At 39.5% G+C, this 17500-nt stretch overlaps 1 pseudogene; it reads right to left on the bottom strand.

The window, feature by feature from the left end:
* Nucleotides 1–6344: 6344 nt before the first annotated feature.
* On the bottom strand, nucleotides 6345–12464 carry LOC115016610 (eosinophil peroxidase-like; annotated as a pseudogene).
* Nucleotides 12465–17500: the final 5036 nt, after the last annotated feature.

Below are 17500 nucleotides of genomic sequence, written 5' to 3'. Positions count from 1 at the left end.
AAAATCTCATTAAGAGATTTCCAACTCACAGAACCAATAGCACAAGACTGAAATATGTGTATTGATGACACTGGTCGAGCTTTTCTATGTTTGGCCCACAACAGGTCAAACTCTTGTGAGCTTGAACTCGGCTGAAGAGAAACACAGCACCTGGGGAGAGCTTCAGCTCCACAGCATACAAGAGATGCAGTAGGAGTCCCCCGGGGAGTGCCAGAGATCAAATTGGAGCAGGTTTTGACTCATTGTTTTTATGATGGGCAACTACTAATAAGAATGTGGATTAATTACATTCATTGCATCTAACAGAGGTTTATTAATTATTACAAGGGATGCCGTTAAGGGACAAGCTGAACAACAAGCAGCTTCCAGCGTATTGACATGATAGAATGTCTTTAGACATGCTCCTAGCAGAGAAAGGAGGTGTGTGTGCCATGTTTGGATCATCCTGTTGCACAATTATATCAAATAATACTGTTACTAGTCTTACAAATATTGACAACATTATATAAAGAATTAGCAGAGAATTCAGGGGTAGAGAATTAGTCTGGTGATGCTATGGAAAGACGGTCCGGGAGATGGAGAGTTCTCATGTCACTGGTATCTTCAGTATTAGAAAGATTATTCTGATTCTGAATACTTACTGTATGTGGATGTTGTTATATACCATAAATTAGAAGCCGCATGACGAGATTGATTGATTCCACAATAACAAAACAAATGTACACGAGTATCAGCCCCTCTCCATAGATTTATGCAATTTGATAGAACTAGCCTGATTACAGAACGGAATTGCATTAGACATGGTGCTAGCTGAAAAAGGGGGTGTCTGCAAATTGTTTGGCTCTGTGTTGTACTTTCATCCCAAATAACACAGCCCCTGATGGATCCTTTACCAGAGCTTTGAAAGGACTTGACAGACTCAGCAAAGAGCTAGCATCAAACAGTGGGGTATAGAATTACTTCACAGGCACTCTGGAGCGTTGGTTTGGTCAGTATAAGATGTTGGTGGTGTTCATACCGATAATGATAGGCATAATAATCCTATGTGGATGCTGTGGCATTCCATGTATCCACACCCTGACCAGTAGACTGATCACCACTGCCCTGACCAAAGAGAAAGAAACTGAGAAAGGTCAGTTTTTTATGCAAGAGCAAACCAAGTTACTCATAGACTATGATATAGAGCAGGAACACGACAGCCAGGAGGAAGATGATTTCGTGTGAATAACTCTACAAAGTGTTCTTTGCTGCCATACCGAAGCCACTGACTTTATCGTAGTTACAGTCTCTCAGTCGTATACAGATATTACAATCTTATACAGACATTAAAAGTTTACTAATATTTACTGTCTTTTACTGGAAGTGTTTTTTTATTATACTGAAGCTAATTGTCTTTATGCTGGAATAACAAATGAAGTTCTTTGGTTTTATACAGAAGGTATTTTTTATGACTGGAATAAAAACAAGTGCACTATGAATGTATTCTTGTATACCATATGATGAATTTGTACACCACTCGGTGCCTTATACTTTTTACTGGAGATTATACACACCATAAATGGTGTGTAAAGGGGGAATTGTCAGGTAAATTAATCCATATTGGAAAGACTATCGTATGTATTTGTTTACCTCAATCTATATATATATATATATATATATATATATATATATATATATATATATATATATATATATATATATATATATATATATATCTATACTACGAATATGTTTCTCTGCAATTATGTATTTTCTGCACTGAGTGTATTACAAACATAATAGGGGCACTTCCCCTTTAATAAAACGGGTCAACAAACCATTACTTCCTGACTGCTGACGGAGGAACGTGTTGGCGCCAAACTGGGACCAATGAGGAGAAGGTCAACGCCTACTCCATGTATTAGATGCGATGATTTCAAATGTTTGGGGACACACTGGAGCGGAGCCGTGAGACCGCAACGATGGGGCTCTTTGAGCCATGCGGTCTATGGAAACGGCGACGCAAAATGTGTCCTCAACTGAGAATATTTTCTATGTTTGACTTATCACGTTAAATAAATATATCGATTGAACTAGAGGATTGCTGTTTTGATTCGACATTTAAGCTCCGAGTTCTTCAGCTTTTTCCCAACCCTTTATTACACACCTAGTACAACCTTACAGACTTGGTACACTGTCCTAAACACGTCACCACGCAATACAAGTGTTGATTTACATACCGTCTTGCTTCCATTTTAATTAAATCCTCTGTGTGTATTCGCTCAGAACAATGGCGCTGTTTCGCGGGCTTTCGCAGGTGAAGTTACCGCAATGAATATATGCTGTAAAGCGCAGTCTCAGCGTCTCAGCTTTCAGAAACCTGTTGAAATCTTTTCGATTGCGCAAACTATGACATAATTACGGTAATCCAACATTTTGCTTGCAATCGCCGACACATTCGGTGTTAAAGGGAAACAAAGTTACAAAGCTTTACTCTGGAGGAGTGGATCGATCAGTGCCTATCTCCAGAGAAAAAAAGCCCCTAAAAGACGACATGCAGAGCTACGTGAAGAGCAGGTAGACCAAATAATGTAAACAAATAGCCAAATAATCGATCAACGTTGTCTGTCTAATATGTTCACTAGCTGTTAGTGTTGTTGCATAGCAACCACCTCGCACTATGTTTTGTGCAGAAGGCAACGGAGGGACTATTTTATTTTGAACATCATTATTTAATAATAAAAACTATTTAAATTGGAGTGTGTATTTTTCTTTCACATTGCCACACTTGGTAACCGTTTTATAAAAGCAATAGCTCACTTCAGACCGTGATATATGGTCATTATAGGTAGTGTGCAAACACGTGACAAAACTGTGTGATGTATGCGTGCGACGCCATTTTGGATGAATAACAAATCAACAATGGCGTCTAAAGCGAACAACAACAACTCCGACTTCTTCAAAGTATTTTTGACTCTCTGGAGTCCTCTGAAAAGGCAAGATTCAGAGAAAAAGTCCAAATTTGCGGCCGTGACCCGAACACGCTAAAGCCGTCGGATTATATTGAGGATTTAGATTCATTACCGCTGATTGAATATCCTGATATTGTGAACTATCTTGTGCTACAAACGTCGTGGGCAACCAACGCACAAATGAAGGCATACAAGAGCTTAGATGCTTATCATTTCTTTGTTTATGGCTGGGTTGGTAGTCGTCTTACCAAACCAGTGAAAGATGACAGGGTGGTCGTCCATGCCCGTGTAAATCTCTCTCAAAGAGCTCGAGATACACCCCTCAAGCCGTGGTTTGTGAGTGAGAAGAGCGGCGATGTTATCCTCGCACACTGTGATTGTATGGCTGGAGTAAGCGAAGCATGTTCTCACATTGGTGCTTTGCTTTTCGCAAGTGAAGTAGTCTCAAGAGTAAGCAAAACAAAAATATGCACAGAAGAAAAGCGCAAATGGCTGCCATCACATGTAAAGAAAGTGCCTTATTTACCAGTCAGCGATATGGATTTCACCTCGGCCAAAAAAAGACCGCTTCTCCTGGTGACGAAAAGTAAGGTCTTACAGTGTTCGGGTATATCATAAGCACAGATGTTTAACGTAAACATTGAAAACATGGCTTTAGCATCAGCTCTTACCAGATATAAAGTGGACCCCACACACACGGGTGAATTGTGCTTTTTCTTCTGTTAAATCCTCACGAGTTATGTTGCTAAACCACAGCTTACAGCGTTCGGTAGACAGCAATTCATCCCTCTTTTGTGGATCGTTGTTTTTGATGATTTTAGGAAATCTAAAGAACCGTTTCTCTGGGTCACGAGTAGCATTATGACCACAATTATACACTGCGCACACGATTGGCAGTTTCTTTCTTAGACGTTTAAATACAAAGAAAATCTTTGTCTCTTACATCTTTGTGTTATGTTTGATGGAGGAAGGCTGCTTAAGAAATAACTATGAGATGGAAATACTATGATAAACTGTGACTTTGATAGGAAATAATGTCTTTCAGACGCTGTGCTACACGAATCATACATTTATTTTGCAAACTCCCACATAAAACAGATCTCAAGGACTGCCTTCTTTTATCTACGTAACATTGCAAAAATAAGACACATCCTGTCTCAAAATGATGCAGAAAAACTAGTCCATGCATTTGTTACTTCAAGGCTGGATTACTGCAACTCAATGTTATCAGGTTGTCCCAAAAAGTCGCTTAAGACTCTTCAGTTGATCCAAAATTGACTAGAACAAGGAAACGGGATCATATTACTCCTGTATTAGCTGCACTGCACTGGCTCCCGGTAAAATACAGAATAGAATTCAAAATCCTTCTCCTGACTTACAAATCAATTAATGGTCAGGCTCCAACATATCTTAAAGATCTCATAGTACCTTATAAACCAACTAGAGCATTACGCTCCCAGACTGCAGGGTTACTTGTGGTTCCTAGAGTCTCTAAGAGTACAATGGGAGCCAGAGCCTTCAGCTATCAAGCTCCTCTCCAGTGGAACCAGCTTCCAGTTTGTGTTCGGGAGGCAGACATACTCTCCACATTTAAGAGCAGGCTAAAGACTTTCCTTTTTGATAAAGCTTATAGTAGGGCTGGCTCAGGTTTGCCCTGGATCAGCCCCTAGTTATTCTGCTATAGGCTTAGACTGCCGGGGGACACCTCCCTACTCTCTTCCTTCTCTTCCTCTCTCCTCCCCTCCCTCTCTTCTTCTCCCTCTCTATCTGTATGCATTTATGTAAATGTATGTTACTAACTCACTAACTTACTGTCTGTCTCTCATGTGGCAGGTTGCCACTGATAAAGTCAGGATCAGGAATCGTGACAGCGCCTGCTGACCTGGTCCTGCTGGACACCGGGAAGCCTTATTGACATTTTCCTGGATTCATCCATACTTTCTATTTCTTTTTTTTCCAACACAACATAATTTCTGTCAAATGTTGTATTTGTACTATGTTGTTTATCCTGTACATATGACATCTATTGCACGTCTGTCCGTCCTGGGAGAGGGATCCCTCCTCAGTTGCTCTCCCTGAGGTTTCTTCCATTTTTTCCCCTTTAATTTTGGGGTTTCTTTTAGGAAGTTTTTCCTTGTGCGATGCGAGGGTCTAAGGACAGAGGATGTCGTAACCTGTACAGTCTGTAAAGCACACTGAGACAAATGTATAATTTGTGATATTGGGCTATACAAATAAATTTGATTTGATTTGATTTGATCTACAGGAGACTTAAAGTACATTAAAATGATCGCTGCACTTTGGACTTTGTTGTTCTAATTGGATTACTGTATTCAATATTAAAACTAAACTAACGGTTTTGTTAAATTTAATCTTACTTACTCTCAGAACATATTTTGTGATGCAATGTGTCCAAGTCTGAGCTACGTTTTGATCATAATATCTGCAGCACATGATTTTTTTTAAACAATCATGAAAGTTCTGCATATTAAAATATTCCCGTTTTTGCTTTCAGTGTCTTTTTTGCACAAATGGAGCTTATGCCATAATGCTCTATACATGTGTCCTGTATTTTAAAATTGCCTTCAGAAGCTACAGTAACTGAGCCTTGTTTAACATTTAAATTACATTTTAAGTAGTCTTCTCTTTTTGCAAATCACATAAGATTCCATGAAATCAAATTTATTTAGGGAATAATTCCTGATGTCTCAGAAATAAGACAAATAAGAACCCATGAACACAACGATTGCTGGCCTCAGTCTATATAGTTTATTTATTGAATGTGAAACAAAATAGGTGCATTTACAGTAAGAAAGCCTCACAGAGAAAACAATACAACATTGTGAAGGCGTGCTTAAATTTCATCAGTCAATAAAATATTCATAACAATACTTGTAAATCACACCATCAAAACTGGCTGATGACTTTTCGGATCAATAGACTGCATGCTGTAACAGAGTTGAACAGATTTGCGGCAATATAAGATGTGATTAATGGAAAGTGAAGTTCAGTGCAGCGAGTAATGAAAGCAGATCCTAAAGCTGACAGGCCACTGGTCTATGAAAGGGTGGCGGTTTGTTTGTGTCACACACTGAAGAGCAGGCGACCCAGGAAGAAGCTATCGGTGCTCAGGCCGAAAGTCCCGCCGCTGGCCTCCAGCCACACTCTGTCTCCCTCCTCCAGCCGGAGCACCGTGTCCCCCGATGACAAGTGCCGACCTCTCTGATAAACCTTTAAACTGCGCAGCACCAGTTTATTGTTACGACGCAGTTCCACATTTCCTGAACTGACGAAGGACTTGCAAAGAAAGCTGAACTGATAGACACCGGGGATGACACATGTAAACAGGCCCGTCTCCGTGCTGTAATTACTCTGTTTGTTGTAGACGACCTGACGGAAACGAATGATTCTCTTTGAGGATGGTTTGTATGTGCCCAGGCGGACGGAGAAGGCAGATTGTTCCTGTGAAGCACTGATGTTGAGATCTGGCGGTCCAGGAGGGCCTGTTGGGCCTGGGGGTCCTACCGTACCTGCAGAGGAACAAAAGTATAGATTACTTCTTTGCTTTGAATCTACTCTACATTTCTTATCTGCTGCTATATTATGAATTATCCAGAGTTGGAAAGTAAGTTAGCACATGTATTCAAGTACTGTACTTAAGTACATTTTAGAGATACTTGAGTTTTTCATTTTCTACTACTACTCCACTACATTTAGGATGGAAATATTGTACTTTTAAATTTGTATCATGATTCATCGTTCAGTTAAAGAAATCTCTCTCATGAAAACATGAACTGGAGGTTGTTCTTTGTTGTATTTTTTAGGATAGGGACACAATAGTGACACCTGGGACATGATAATAAAGTGGGCAGAATCTAAAAGGCTGATTGTAGTGTTGAAGTTTCAATTGGTGAAGGATAAACGATCATGACAGAAATATAACTGTATTCAGATATTTATATATAATGTATGTTTACTTTCATTTGTATTTCACATACTTCATTTAAGTTGACCAGATATGAAGATACTGAGGGTGAGTTTGTTTGTTTTAAAGGCTGTGACTTTCGGCACTATATACAATGTACAAAAGGCTGAACAGATAACTGAATAGAGTACCTCGTTGTCCTGGAGTCCCTGGGGTTCCTCGGGATCCTGGAGTCCCTGGGTTCCCTGGGGATACTGGGTTCCCTGGGGATACTGGGTTCCCTGGGGATACTGGGAATCCTGAGGTTCCAACTGATTCACATCCTGTATATCAAGAAGATGCAGAAGTTAGACATATTTAGCCTCCTAATTTAAGGATTTATTTTTCAAAATGTGCAAGCATCAGTAAACCCTGAAGGTTTTCTTTTTGAGTGAGGAACACCTTCACCAAGACGATAAAAACATTTATACAGATGTTGATCTAAATGTGAAATTTAGTTTGGCTTTGTTCTGCTCCTAAAATATGACTACCACTTGTTAGTGCTTAAAACCAACCTCTTCTCCCCTGACTTCATTACAGCTATCACCCGGGCCTGCAAGGTCAAACACCACATATGAAGAATGAACACACAAGTGGTTAGAGAAGAAATAAACACACAGGTTAAAGGTTAAAAACAAAATGAAAAATACAGTAGATGAGAAATGATGGTGAATTTAGAGCTCGGAGTCTTCCACTGCTACGGTCAAAAAGTTTGGTCCGGTGCTGTTTCACCTTTGCAGGATCTCTCCCTCCAGGCCTGAAAGGTTCAGGCGTCGGATGTTGGAGCATTGTACGAGCCGGTTCCTGTTTGAGAGGACGCTGAAGACGTCAGTGGGGACAGACGTGATGCCGGTGTTTTGACAGATGATGTTGGACATGGTGGCGGTGGACAGAGCGGCTCTCTGAGCCGCAGTAAAGACGCCCTGCTTCTCGTACCACAGCCTGAATATTTCAAACAAGAGATTAGTCTCACCGTCAGCAGAGTGTGTGTTAGAAATGCATTTATTTTTGTGATTGTGTTATGAGTCTGCATGTGATGTAAATAATAAAATAATTGAAGAAAATACTAACAACTGGAATGAAACCAACACAGACTGCACCTATTTTCATTCACATATTATGCCCTCAGAATCCCACACCTACCGACACTATAAAAACACATCACTGTATGTATCTACACACACTGACCTGTCACCCTGGCGGATCCTCTGGAACTGTAATGCAATGAGGCAAGAGAACAGAGGACCCACACGGCCGCCTTCGACGAACGGCTCTGCCACGCCTCCCATCCAGACGTCGATGTTGTTTGGCGTTCCGTAGAGCTTGCAGCATCCTGCGGGCCAGGCCGCCGTTGTTCAGGACCCGAGCGAGCTCTCCCTGGTTTCTGGGCTGAGACAGGCCACAGAACTTGCGCCAGGAATTGTAGCCTAGAGGAGTAGACAGCAAGTAAGCAAAGAATGGATGAGGACAATTAAGATGGGCAAAAACATTTTGAAAAAGGGCGAGAAATCAGAGTAAGGGATGTACCAGGCAAGCCGTGGTCACGTCCCCTCTCCATGTTGAGAGCACCCAGATCCAAAGCCAGATGCATCACAAACTGGAACAACCTCTCCCTCAGAGCATCCACCATCATGTGATCCTGAGTGTTCAGTTTAGCGGGGCGGCCGATCAAACCACGAAGCAGAGGGTCAATGCCACCTGGAGAGATCAAATGTGATGTCTTGTAAATGTCTTGTTTTGTCAGTTCCTAACCCAAAGATATTCAGTTTAATATGATTTAAAACAGAGAAAAGCCGCACATCTCCAGATTTGAGAGGCTGATTTACGGCCTTTCTGGATGAACAATTACTTAATTGAGAATTGATTGATTAATTAATTATCAAAATTGTTGGCCGGCTAATCAATAGGTCGACTAATGGGAGCAGCTCTAACTGATAAGTTACTTCAATGGTCTATAAAATGTCAGAAAATAATAATGAATGTCCATTCAAGTTTCTCAAAGTCCAAGTTGTTTCCTTGAAAAAGGAAAACAGCATGAAAAATCACTTAAATTATTAATTGATCATCAGTAAAAGTGATGGTAATAGTTATATTTCTGTCGATCGATTAATCAATTAGTCAACTAATAGTTAAGTTACTACACTTTTCTCTGTACAACTCACCCTCAAAGACGATCCTCCAGGGGGCCATGAAGGCTGTGAACACTGGGACATTGGGGAACTGAGAGTTCTCCCTGTAGGTTGGATCCAGACGGGAAAAGAATGGCTGCAGGGCCAAGTGGCCGAAGCGGTAAGCTGCTGTTGCAAAGACGTTGGCCATGCTGGGGTCTACGTTAGGATTGTAGCCGGGGTAACGGCCGAGCTGTCTACTCATTGCGTCAGTACCCACGATGTGAGGCAGATAGTCCCTGAACACAAACACCTGAGAGAGACAGCGGAGTGTGACACATGCTATGTGAATATATAATCATGAACGCTGACTGACACTCAGGGTTACCTACCTGTGTGTAAGCACCCATGATCTTGCGGGCCTCTTGGTAGAGGGTCTCACTGTCCCATTGTGGGTTCAGTGTCTTCAGTTCACGAGCCAGGCGGTTATGCTCACGCATAAACAATGTGTGAATGGATGTGAGAGCGATGTTCTCGTCCACGCGGACATCACCTTACAGACAGAAATGTTCACATCAAATAGTTGATCAGAGGTGCTCATTTCCTCTCAAGCTTTTACAGAAGAGTTGTAAATACTGGATTTATTAATGGTCAATAAATCATTTCTTATTAATGATTTATACATCAGCAATAACACATTTGTAAAAGAACATTTGAGTTGCTAAATGTCCTCTAGAAGAACTGACTTTCTATTTTTACTTAGCTTGGTTAATATAAATATAATGTAGTGACTTTATGAATTATGTTTATGTTTTCTTCATTTTCTTGGATTCTTGAAATTATTCAAATTTGATGGATTACTGTAGTGAAAACCATTTTTAACGATTTACTAACATGCATAACTGCAGGCCTGAAGCATTATTTAAGGGACAAACAATTTATAGTTTTTTAGTTATAAATGTTAGCAAATCCTCAATAAAGGGTCATTGCAACTCCTAATATGAACATATTTTACATTATTACACTATGTTATACCATCATATTCTCATTCATTATCTGTTTATACCTCAGCATCCAGTTGTGGATGCTTAATAGGAGTTATAGTTGTTGACAAATACATAATACTTCAAATGTCTTTATAGCTGCTTACAACTACATCAGAGTGTGTTATGAACCATTTATCAAGTGTTTCTATATTGCTTATAAATGCTAAATGGGAGGTAAAATAAGTTTAGACAGCAGTTTAGAGGATAGAGCAAGATATACAACCATCTTTCACAACCCAAACTTCTTTTTGCTACCACTTATTACTGATTCATAACGATTAATAAATGATTAATTAACCATTTATAAAGCCATTACTGACAGAAGATGACTGACCTGCAATGAAACAGGGCACCTCTCTGGCGCTTGTGTTGTTGGTGGTTCTCCTGCGAGTGGCACACATGTTCACGTCCTGGACAGGGGTGAAGGGCAGCAGCTCACGTCTGTTGTCTGTGAACTCTGTGTTCACGCGCAGCAGCCCGCCATCACTCTCGAGGTCTCGAAGAAACCGGGCAAGCTTCTCGTCAGAGCCGTATACCTGGCCAAGATCCAGGAAGGACGTCAGGGAGTTGATCTGCTGTCTATTATTGGGTACTCCGCCGAAGTTGTAGGCCGAGTATCCCGATCCACAAACCGGGGCGGATCTGAAAGCAGGGAGGCAGCTGTCTGGGCCGGAGGGCAAGCGGGGGTCGTCGCGAGGAATCTGTTTGTAGGAAAGAGTCCAAAAGTTATGGAGAGAAGGTTTTTAGTAAAAAAAACATCTCAATGTTTGGGTTTGAGCTTTCACACTAACCCGGATGGGTATGCAGGGCTCAGTTTTCTCACAGCTCTCATCACAGTTGATGCCGTTGCTGAAAGAGCGGATGCTTGGAGAGAAAGGCGTGAAGGTGAGATCGTGATCGTTCCACTGCCCAAACAACGTCACAAAGTGAGGTAATTCTGTGTCGCTGACAACCTCTGCGTCTGTTGTACTGAGGATATTGTTGGACACCTGTCGCACCTGAGAGTGGAGGAGAAATGTTTAGTTTTTATTTTAAATAAATCAGCATTAATGTATATTAATCGAGGCGAGTGTCGTACCAATGGGAGCAAGAAGTTGTTGATTCGATTTTGGTTCCAGCCTTTAGGTTGGGAGATGCCGTCGTCATATTCAGCAGGTAGCCAGCGGGCGAAGGGGGTGTTGGAGGATCCGAGGCGAGGGTTATTTCTAAAAGCAAGCAGAAGACGGCCATGTTTGGAAGTCAAAATACAAGAAAAAGAAAGCTACTTAAATTATAAAAGGGAGTTTTTGAAACAGCATTTTATGACACTTCAATGTTTTTCTTACAGGTTGTTGCAGATGCTGCCGGCTGTGCGATACTTGTTAAGGTTTGGTACGATGCTGCATGATGGAAGCCTGACTTGACCTGAACATCCAGTTATTTCAGCAAGTTTATTCAGGTCTTCTTCAGAGAGCAAATCTGAAAAATGTGAAATACATATTTTATGGATTCACATTGTCAACTGTATATGTCTGGTACTTAATTACAGCAGAGAAGCACTCCACTATGCCCACATTACAGAACAGTAAACCTCAGACCGTAAACCAAGACAAGTTGTCAGAAAAACAATGTGAGCACTATGTGTGTGTGTGTGTGTGTGTGTGTGTGTGTGTGTGTAGGTGTTGTCTTTGTTTTTGGGTGCTGTCTGACCTGTTGCGTTGATCGAGCGTTTGTGCACATGATGCACCCTCTCCTGTAGCAGACGGAGGGTTTGTGCCATGTAGTCTGCAGATCTCACAGCTGAGCGTGTTTCACCACGAGGCTGCTTCATGAGACGAAGAGTATCCTGAGGACGCACGACCTCCTTGCGGACTCGTCTCAGACTCCTGGAGGAGAAAAAGTCACACAGTCGAACAATAAATCCAAACTGTGGATTTTTTTGGAGCTTCTGTAACTTAAATTAATTGAAAAATAATTAACAATTACTGAGCTACAGAGTAACTTTATAGAATGGCTTCATGCCAAAAAAAAAAACTCTTCAGTGCACATTTATGCTGGATTAATTTGAAAAATAATCTACTACTTTAATCATTTTAATTGATTTAATTCATTAAATTCACTTCATTTTAATTAACTCACTCTTCTCTGGAGTATTTGTAAGCATCATCAACGATTTTCTTTGCCTCCTCAAAACACTCTTGAAGGAGAGGACTGCCGAGATGTTCTCCTGCAAAGAATAAACACACTCGTCAAATTGTTCATAAATTATGACACAATTATTTTAAATTTGACCAGTGATGTGAAATTCAGACATAAACGGGGATTAGGATGTAGCCTACCTGCTGGTTTGGAGTGAGCAGGAACCAGGCAGACGCCCAGCACGAGGAGGGCAGAAAGAAGCATCTCTAAAACAAATAAATAAAAGTCAATAAAAAAAACTAAATCCACTGCATTTGTCAAAAGCTATTTCTTCAGTACCATGTAACGTGAAAAATATCTAAGCATCCAAGCTAAAAAACAACAACGAATCTTGTTACCTGTGTCTGTGAAGACTCCTGTGAAGATTTCCACTGCTCTTCCAAATATGAAGTGTGTGATGCTGTCACCTTCTTTATACTCAGGTTGAGGCCTCGCCCCAGGGACGAGGACACTGTCCGTAAAGAGCAGTTCCTACTTCCTTCTCTTCATGCTGAAGGAAATCCTTTACTCTTATCAGTTATGGTTTCTGGTCAACAGATAGGACTTATTAAACTATACTGTTTAATAAGTAACAACATTATATTAAACTAGCATTATCAGTATTTGCAGTTGGCTTTTTAGTATTTTAGTTAGCTATTTGAATAAATATTTTTCTTAAATCATAATTGTATTGATGTATTGGTGTTCACACATTTTAGAATTCAATTATTTTTCTACTTTTTGACATTATTATTTTACACACTGTCCCTTTTTTAAAATAATATTATTAGACATAACTGGATCTAGTATTTGGAGAAATAGCTTTTAGCCAAGAATTATTATTTTTTAAATGTTATTCTTATTTTACAGCTTTATTGATAGATTTGCAGCCATGTTGTAGCTGATAGCCTTCAGTGTTACCTCACAGAAACTGACTTGAGAAACTTTAAAAAGTGGAAGGAATGGGATGTTGTTCCTAATTTGAGCTGCAACAATCAGTCAACCGACAGAAGATTAATTGCCATGACATATTGTTGTGGCGTGGTCCTTGCTAGTAAACAGCCAATCAGATGTGTCCTGCTTTTCTCTGTCATATAAACTAAATATCGTTGGGTTTTGGACTGACAAAATAAGACTTTTAAACACAGCACCTTGCATTTTGACTACTATTTTCCGATATCGACTTGATCTAGATTGAAATAGAAATAAAAACCTTTATTCATCTTTAGTCTCTAAAAATATTTTTTTTTCATGTTATTTCCTCCCCACAGAACATCATAGATAAATATGATATTTGAGTGAGACATGGTTGTGCAATGAGTTCAACTTGAAACTGTATTGGTTTGTTTGGGCGGGGAGCCCTGAGGCTGCTGGAAATACAAAAGCCTTTTCATAGTTGTCACGCAAAACTGTTAACAGGATCACTGGTCTGTGGAAAAAGGCTGGCTTAAAAATAACTAAGCGATTGTCATTGATTAACAAGATTTAGAGAGTGTTACATCGTGTACTATTTGAGTCCAAAACACATAAGAAGACCTTTTAAAGAAAAAGGGGCTGGATGTGCCCACTACACCATTTTTTTTTTTGTATAGCGATCGTTGAAATCATACTTCAGCAAAACTAGAATTACCGCCTCGCAGTTGTATGCCTCCACAACCCGGACGAGTTGCAGTTTACATCCATGCCTGTTGAAAATGTCATAATTTCAAAATTGTATCCTATTAGACATTTGTGTTGAAATTGTCATAATTAGCATATACATTCTTGAGATATGGCCAAAAAACCTGTTTCCTGAGGTCACAGTGACCTTGGAGCATAAAAACATTCTGTCAAATTGACAAGTCCTAGCAAGAAAAAAAATAACACGTTCAAATCAGAAAATATATTATTTAATGTTTTTGTTCATAAATCAAAGTACAGTTGTTGTACTGTGCTGCATTTTTGCATAACACTACTTATATCTCCAAATAACCCAACTGTTGCATTTGGCCACACTGTCAGAAGTTCAGACTCTGACGGATGCCCCTCTGATAGCAGAGCTTTTCATGTTTCCATGAGAGCACGAACACCACCGGAGGGAATTTACCAACCACACATCTCTGACACTGCGCGTCACACAATTCCAGCTGGTCAGTTCATATATACGTAAAATAGTATGTTAAATTGTTAAAAAAAAGAATGTTATGGCCACATTTTTAACTGGCTTTGTATTGTTGCAATGTAGGTTGTATGTGCAATGTTCAGCTTCCTTCCGTGTAACTGGCGCTCCCTGCTGACCCGCCGGCAAACATCTGCCCTTTAAAAGATTGGAAATTAAACAATTTATTGATTTCTAAAGCCCCGTTTGGATTTTTTTTATTCAATGATTTATTCATGTGCCATGACAATGTAATGTTATTGAGTCAAAATATCTTAATTTAGGTGTTTTCTATGCAAATATTGATGAATGCAAATCATGCTGATTAATTAGATTAATTAATCAGCATATTATAATTCTGCTAAATGACCTGTAATGTAATAAAAGAAAATGTGAAATGAACAAATAGTTTAACCATGCAGAAGAGATATTTTAAATCACTTTTAACTCATCAATTTCAATGATACATTTAGTTTGTCTTGCTTTTTAACAAAGCACAGGGGTCTCTGTATCTCATTGTGTTTGCAACATCCACAGGAGGGTTGCACTAATCAGTTAGTTATCTCCTCAAAGGAAGATAAAAAAAGCAGAAACTAACAGCAATGGCTGAAACAATGTTAGTCAACCTCAGGGTGAGTAACAAAAGGGTGCTGTTGAGAAATTCAGAGGAAGAATATTGTAAATAATAGATCAAATTAAAAAAGTCCCAGGTTTTGTTGTCATTCATTTAGTGAGCTGCAGCTTCAACAATGCCTCGTAGTGTTTTTCAACAGGGTCCAGGAAGCAGAGTCATGCATCATTTACTACACACAATACTACCACAATAACAAACCTGCCCTTTACTATGAACATAAAGTGATAAGGAAGCAGTGTACCTGTTACTGGAGACAATATAATAAAAGGTGTCTTCCACCAGTCTGATTATGCTCGGGGATTTCAAACATGCAGGCGGAGCTCCGGTACGAGGGGGGGGGGGGGGGGGGGGGTGCTGTCGGAGAGAATTGATTAAAAAGAAAGTTTAAGCCAGATTTTTAAAAGTTGGATAATTTCTCCCGGCATACAAGTGGTTGAAAATCACTGTTGTAGCTGACGTTTACGTAACGTTTACATAACGTATACATAATGAATTATTATACGTATGTCAAACCTATTGATAGCGCATCACTAACTTATAGAAAACGTATCAGAGCATCTGGCCAACGGAGATAGCCAAAGTGCCATTTGTTTGAGTAAGGTCAACAACTGTTATTTTAGTTTCGTCACAGTTTCTTGCTAAACTTAAAGACAGTTTGAGGAACAAAAGGTCACACGTTGTTGTTATTCATATATTATATACATCATATATTTCCTTTTTTTCACATAAAAACAATGCAGTTCAGAGAGGAATAAGCATAACCTAAACATGAGGTATATATAACATTTACACTCTGAAATGCCTCATTAAATTAGATTTCTTTCTATAAAATATTACATTACACTAAAAAAAAAGAACAGATCTCGACTTAAACTTCACACAAAATCAGTGTCAAGTGACACTATCATTAAGACAGCTCACAAACTTTATTAGCAGGGATAAAAGCAAAACAAGCACGGCTGGCAAGAAATGTGTAAATGAATAGATATATGATATCAGGTGTTGCTTGGATATATATTTATCTTCTTGGGGAAATTATGACGTGTATGATAACATTTTAGTCTTATTCTTTTCACTGCAATTACAGCGGTTTAAAACACACTTGGGAGCAAATAGAAAATAATACAAAAACATAATTCAAAGCAGTAAACAGACTTGTTTTCATGTCTTGATAATCATCCACAGCACAGGCCGACACTACATACATACTGTTAGATACGACTGTAAACCTATTTACCGCTTTGAATTATGTTCTTATATTTATTTTCTGTTGTTTCCAATGTTGCAGCTGAAAACTGAGACAAAAAATATTGTCCCACAAGCCATAACACATTCATTTAATGGAATAAACACATGTAATTATATTCAGATACACGCCCTATATGGGAGTGAGAAAAACCGGTTAAGTCAGGTATTTATTTGCCAACATTCCTTCTTGCATTTTGCATTAAATGGTCTTGCTTTTAGCCTGGATTCTGACTTTATATAACTTATTTGTATCATCTTTTACGATCTGGTGCTTTTACACTCTCATCTCGAACATAACCGATGCTCCGGAGCAGGTTAGGCGTGCAGCATAAGTTGCCATACCGATCTACCCTGGTAAGAAGTGAACCCCTGTCCTGGGACTGAAAACCCAGCGGGGTTAATCCTGACGTTACCTCGCTAATCACAAATCCTGCTTCGTAGTACAGGTTCCAGGTCAAGTACAAGTAAACAATCTGAGCATCTACAGACAATAGCTAAAAACTATCTCTACAGTTTAACATGTGAATGCTGTTGGTAATAATCATTGCTGAATTACGGGACACTTAATTACTTATGGCCTACACCCTATATTACACTTAATGACAGTCTACTTTGCTTGTCCACGCCTTGCAGTTGACACTGAACTTTTATTACTAGTTTGGTGAGGTCACCTTTAAACCTCTTTTGGCATTTTAACATGTGGACGTCTGTTTTATTCAAACATCACAGGTACAGATGTTTGGACGAATGTCAGAAATGCAGTGTGTCAATTATGTGGATAAACACACGCAATATAGGATTAGATAGATATAGTAGTTATTAGTTTATATTCTGTAGTGATTGTTGTCCTCAGCTCGGTCTAAAACAGCATCTCCTTGTTGTAGGTGTATTACATTTGGCAATGAAAAGGCCAAAAACACCTGGAGTTTCATAAGTTAAGACAGGGAACTGTGAGTGCAGCATAAGTTAAGTTCATAAACTTGCAGATTCGGTCGGAAATTCTGAGCCTGCAGGAAGCAGCGATGTGCAAAATGCCAAAGCGATTTCATAAGCTAAGACGACACAAAGAAAAAGTACAAACATGGAAAGTCAGAAGGAAGAAACTATGCAAGAATGCAATGCTGTTGAGTAATCCCACCTACAATTGTTTGCAGACAACTATAGTGACGCCAAGTCACAGACAATCACTCAACAGCACATGAATACAATACTTAATGCTTCCACCATCAGTCTCTTTTAGCACCTCTCATTTTTA

This window comes from Cottoperca gobio, chromosome 12, assembly GCF_900634415.1.
Source record: "Cottoperca gobio chromosome 12, fCotGob3.1, whole genome shotgun sequence".
Classification (NCBI taxonomy): Eukaryota; Metazoa; Chordata; class Actinopteri; order Perciformes; family Bovichtidae; genus Cottoperca; species Cottoperca gobio.
The sequence above is the reverse complement of the archived record's forward strand: the minus strand, read 5'-3'. Positions and strand labels throughout refer to the sequence as shown.